Here is a 6,495-nt window from a genome sequence, read left to right on the forward strand (position 1 = left end):
TTGTAGGAAACATGCTTGGTTGTAGGGAATGGTCTAAGATACCTTTAAAAAAGTAAGTTTAATACAAAGTACTGGTATACAACTTTTGCTTTCGCTGTAATTGCAAAAATGGATGGATTTGGGGACTAGTATTTTATAGCAAATTATTGTTACACTGACTTGTTTAAAATTTTGTGTTCATAGATGCTAGAACCCCCCCCCCCCAAAAAAAACAACCCTAAAAACTACTGTTCTTGTACTGAGAGTCTGATTCCTTGGCCCTACTTAAGACAAAATGGAGCAATTTATAGACGTTGGGGAATTATCTGGTCAGGGAATCAGACTAGCTGGTTTGCAACTTTTCATGGATATGTGATCGATTGAAAACAGAATGTGAACTAAATAAATTTGGTAAATTGGGACTAATATTTGAAAAAAGTCAGGGTTTTTTTTCAAAGATGGTCGGCAGGCCACCGTTGGAAATTGATACACAAATTCCACTTGAAAATGACAGCACACCAGGGTGCCAGGATTTCACAGGATGCTTGAGACTATTATGCACTTACAGTCAAGGTATTCCATAATAATTTCGTACCGGTCGTGTTTGTTTTGGTTTTTTTTTGCAAATGTTGTATATTACGGTACCTTTACAACGTAAGTGGTAAATTCTCCAGCATACCAGGGCAAACTTTTCATTTTCATTAGCATACATGTAGGGATCAAGTTAACTTTGTAACCATTTTTATTTTTCATTTAAGACGATTTTATACAGCATCTCCGCAGATGCCAGTCTTAACCCTCAGGATGTCAGGTGGCGAGGAAATTTGTTTTGATTGCAGAGGCAATTAGAATGAAGCCTGACATCCCCCCCCCCCTCCCCGGAAGTCAGTGACTCTGCCTCCATCCCATAATTGTCGTAACATGGCGTCTTAGAGCAGCCAATCAAGAAGAATCCTTGACCTCATTAAAATTCAAGTTGACCTTTCAGGATTGAAAGGGGCCCTGATTATCGCAACCCTTCCCCTGCAAACCCATTTTTTATTCGGAGGTTTTTGCTTTTGAACGGAAACATCTCTTTTATCTTGTGCTGGTTGCCATGGTTTTGTGTCAGAGAAGTGACATTTTGCGGTGGTTATAATATTGAAAATACATGCTGGTGGATAGGAAATTGAACCCTGCTAATAAATTGGGGGTAATTGATGTGAAAAGAAATCGTCATCTTGAACTTGAAAAGCAGTTAGGAATTTGCTGATGTTCACTTTTTCTCAGATCTTAGTTAAAGGTAAAATACAACATTTACAAGCATCGAAAAACAAAACTACAAAATAACAATGAAATACCTTACTTGACTGTAAGTGAATAATAGTCTCAGGTACCGGTATCCTGTGAAATCATGGCACCTGGTGTGCTGTCAGTTTCAAGAAAAGTGGATTTTTTGTATCAATTTCCAATGATGGCTGGCTGATCAACGTTGGAAAAAAAAATGATTTGAAAAAAAAAATATTGCCCCCAACTTACCAAATTTAGTTAGTCCACATATTGTTTGCAATCGGTTACACATCTGTGAACTGGTGTGAGCCAGCTAGTCTGGTTCCCTGACCTGACAATTCCCTGACGTCTATAAATTATTCCATTACGTCTGAAGTACGGTCAGGAAACCAGACTACAAGAACAGCATTTGTGTCTTGGTTTTCCCAGCATCTATGAACTCAAAACTTTAAACAGGTCAGTGTAACAATATTTGCTTTGAAATACTATCCCCGATCCATCCATTTCTGAAAATTACAGCAGAACCAAATGTTGTACTGGTGTATCGCCTTTATAAGTTTCTGGCAGAATAGTATATTTCAGCCTCTAATTGCACCTGCAAACAAATCTACTGCCAGTGCATGGTATTGATATAGGTATGCCAGGTAATTGGGACTTCAGGTGTTTAACCTAAATGCACATTCACCATGCATGTGACTAACATGTAGCTTGAAGATTTGCTCCTTCAGGTGTATTTCTTAGCGAGCATGAAATATTTGGCTTTGCCCCTGACTTTTCTTGTCCAAATATTTCGCCAGCGTTGTGCTTGGGGTAGTTCACATTCCTGGAGTATTTCGATTTCTGCATTTGGGAGCAATTACGCTCAGTGCCGCTCTTACTTGGAGAGGGAATCGATTCGGCGTGTTTTGCAGGTCAGGTTGTAAGTGGTCATTCCAGTTTGCTTGGCTCGGACTCTTTTATTTCCGTCCGCCTAAGTGCATTTTACGGAGTTTGGACTTTATTTTCCTCTCCAGAGTGAAATAACGTTGACCAATTGCCAGCAATTGACCTCAGCAAGAATAATTAGGCCTTGACTCTTGAAATTTCACAAATTGGAAAGCCATATTGAAAATATTGTGATTTAAAAACAGTGAAACATGAGAAAAGCAGAAAGAAATTTGAAAAATGTGATTTTTTTTTCCCCTTCTTGTTTTGTTTTCCTTTTTTCCTGAATTTGTTTTGAATGGGCCTCTTTAGGGCCACCATATTATAACTGACGGCATTATATGAAAAAAAATACTGCCATAAAAAAATCCAAACTGAGGTTCTGTTACTGTACTGTCGGTAATGTCTGTATTTCAAGACAGCCACTACAATCACGCAGTTAAATAGCCAGCATTGAGGTCATGGCCACGAAAACAGAAATTGAGGTCTTCCAAACAAAACTGTTGCCAGCACTGCTGTTTACAAATAATATCACATAGGCTGACAAAATAGCAGCGTCTAGATGTTTTCCGCTTGCACCGGCCCCAATATATCCACACTGAATGCAATATGATTGTATCGGCACCAGACTAATGACGACCCAGAGCAGCCTATTGGCTGTTATTTGCCGTACACCAAGATGCCACAAATCAAATTAGGAGATTGGAATTGTCGAAATAGACCGTGTTGCTCCCTCCCCAGCCACATTTCAATCTCCTTCCGAAATGGACGCTTAATTTTCTCCATTCGGTGCGACCAAAAACAAAAAGAAGAAAGAAATCCACGGCTTGGCCGGAGCGAGGCAGAATTTAACGGAACCTCCGGTCATTTTTTGTGACGGCAAGTCATCCTGGACTTGCGGATTGAGTCCTCTGGCTTATTAGGGAAGCTTGTGATGTGGATAAATTTTGACAAGCGTTCCTCAAGCTACAAGTTGTTTTGCTCAGGTTGAGGCCTCTCCCGTTTCAGTCCCTCGTGGATCGGAGGCCGTTAAAACAGCAGTAATACTTTCAAGTGTTATATTTGGCACGTTTGGCTCTTCCTCGGTCCATTGCGCAGCACTGGCAATTTAGCTAGGCGTGGGCAACTTGTGGAGAAAATTTGACAAACTGAAAATTGATGGCAACAAAATTTTACCTTCTCAAAACTGTCTGGAGTGTTTTTTTTAAATTGATAAAAATGATTACATGAATTTATGTGTGAAGGCCCTGTCGAAGAAATTTTTTTTGGAAAGATTTTTTTTTCCATTGTAAAAATGAAATGTGGTCGCTAGACTTTAGATTACCTAGTAAACTTATGTTAGCCCATAGTTTTTCTATCTATGATCCCGACATGCCTCGCTCCTTGTCCTATTCTGTTTATGAAACCGTGTCTTTTATCTCTGTATGACATCCATTTTTTTTCCTTTCTGATTTTAATGTTTTCCTGGACTGTCGTTTGTCTATTTGTCTAGGTAAATGTCTGTCACCAGCAGCAATCTTTATCTCTGTCTGTATTCTGTTTATTTGTCCATCAATGTGTCTCTCCGATTCCCAACTGTCAGTCAGGATTTTTTTCTGTTAACATCAGCTTCAGACTTCAGCGGAATCCCTCCACAACAGCAATCATTTGCTTGTTGTGTAAAATGTCCTGACGTTAATGTTTTATTTGTATTTCAGTAAAGAAAATAAATGCTGAATCAAATGGAAAAATTAATTTCTTGTATGTCAAGTGGCACGGACGTAGTGACCAATAAGAGATCGGCAGTTGCTTAATAATATTCAACAGCACGCAGATAGAACTAATGGCCGCTTTGATTGATCGTCGCTCATGCACAATACTCAGCCTTTTTAATTCCAGTGTTCAAGCCTGACGTTATACAACGAGTGCTCTCAGTTTAATTGCCTGGATTAATTATTAAACTGATCAATTGTGCATTTTGCTTGTGTTTTGACTCTCTGAGGTACAAAAATCAATTCCCTTCTTATGCCTCTGGTCTCAATTCGGGGGATTTTATTTGCTCAAATTAAAAGCATCTATTCAAAGTACATAAATAAGCCCTAGATAATGTCTGTAGATGCATGTTATTTTAATTGTCTACTGAATTCTGCTTAAGTAGAATGTACAGACCCAGTCAAAACTCACTGCTTTTGAGTCAAGTTTTTGTTTATTGAATGAATTGAAAATTAAAAAGCAGTTATTTTCTTCTGTCAATGTTGTACAATGTACACATTAATTAAAGACACTTACAATAAAAATTGCACCTATGTTGTCCTATTTCCTGTAAACGATTTTTTGTTTCCATTTGTGTACATGTATGGTAAAGAAGTATTCCATCTTTTGAACTAAATACTCTTTTCCCAAACAAACTTGCTGAAAAAAACCCTTATAGTCTTGTACATTTCCACAGCCCCCGCATCCTGACTATTTCTTCCTTTTGTGATTTGTCTCGGTATTAATGCAGGCACTGGACTGTATACAGGAACTTTGTTGAGGTCATTTATTCGTTCTTTTCTGCCAGCTCTTCTGTTGGACTGTTTGATTTTCCAATTACCGTCCCCAAAACCTGATCTGCATTTTCCAAGCAAAAGGTTAAACGACCACCAGGAAACCATCAATAGCTGGGTGCGGAAACTCGGAAACATTGGAGGAAGGAACGTTATTTGTATTGCCTCCTTAATTGACTTCCCGTTATTATCCAACCCCCTGGCAATGGAACAGCACTAATGGGGAATGAAATACCCAAACAGGCAAAATAACATGGAGTTCTGTTTAGAGAGGCTGCCTCCTTTAAGAGACTTTGGTTTTAGTGCTGTGCCATTAATTTCACGTGGGGAATGTGCAAACAAGATTGTTGTTTGCGGACTTGTGGGTCACTTGATGACTATTTTAGGGAAAAAAGTATGGGCATATGTGCCCTTGTATCTTTGTCTTTACAAACAAGTATTGGATGAAGAATGACTGGTTTATTTGATTGACACTTTGTTTGGTGTGCTGGTTGGTTGTGTGATCAGTTTAATAATTAATGATCGATTGAGAACTTGAATAATAAGATATTGATTAAGCATTGGTTTAATCAATTTATCTATTGTTTGACTGATCATTTAATGAGTAAATGTGTACTCTCCTACAGAACTCTAATTAGAGTTTAGAGTGTTGAAAACAAGATAGTTAATCTTTAAGAGCAAAGACCTGTTGGTCATCTGGTGCAGGCTTTCCTTTCTGGGAATGACAAGTGAAGACCAAGTAAAGCAATACGGGAGACGGATCTGAGTTCCGCCTCTCTGTGATAGGCACGACCCTCCCGGTCCCCTGTTTTGAAATTAATGAGCCTACCACAGACAGTGAATCTGGGTTACCGGCCATACCGCCCACCGAGTCGCACCGCATGCATCCATCATTTTTAGCAAGTGTTTTTGGTTTTTTGTTTTGGTGTACTTTGAAACAAAAACCTGGGAATTCACTTTGTTGTGTGCCCTGCCTGCATTTTTAAGGACTCTGCTTTCATATGTTCTCTTCATATTACATGCGTGGGGTTATTTTGAGTTGTGTGAACAAGTGAACAAGACTGTTTGTGGTTTTTGTAAATGGTAGGCAACATTCCGTACATATTTACACGTAATGAAAGTTGTGCTAAAAAGAAGATAAAAATAATGTTGTTTCTCACACACTTCATTCATGTGTTGACATTTTTTTCTTGTTGTGTAAGCATGTGGATATCTTGTGCATGTTCGAATTACAAAACACATAAATATGCACATATCAATAGGATATATTATATAATATTTGAAATTGTTTTAGACTAATATTTTGCAAACAAACTTACTAATGGAAGACATTTTGGAGGTAGAACCACGTTTGCGCACATGCCGCATGCGTTATTAACATGGGCGTCAATCGGTGAGGGACGGGGTTACAAGTCCCTCCCACTTTTTAAAGTGGGGGATATCATATCGTTTGTTTCCCCCCCCCCCCAACTTTTTTTCGTCCCCGAATAAAAATGTAGCCAACATACATTTGTAATGATTCTACATGTTAGCTCAAAACAGCTGATTCAATGACTCCAAACTCGAAAATAGTGTTTAAAAGATGACTTTTTGCTTACAAAAATTGGTTTAAGTCGTCAGAAATTGCCTCAGATCGCACGCCGTTAGGGCTTCGCGCTTGCATTAGTGCTGATCAATGTATGTCCCCCCCCCCCCCCCCCCCCCACTTTTGAGAAGTGATTGAGACCCTTGGTTATTAAAAACGAGGCGTGCGCACATTTTGGTACAATGTGTAACTCTATTGGTCGAAGGAGCCCAT

This window comes from Patiria miniata, unplaced genomic scaffold (assembly GCF_015706575.1).
Source record: "Patiria miniata isolate m_02_andy unplaced genomic scaffold, ASM1570657v1 HiC_scaffold_3, whole genome shotgun sequence".
Lineage (NCBI taxonomy): Eukaryota > Metazoa > Echinodermata > Asteroidea > Valvatida > Asterinidae > Patiria > Patiria miniata.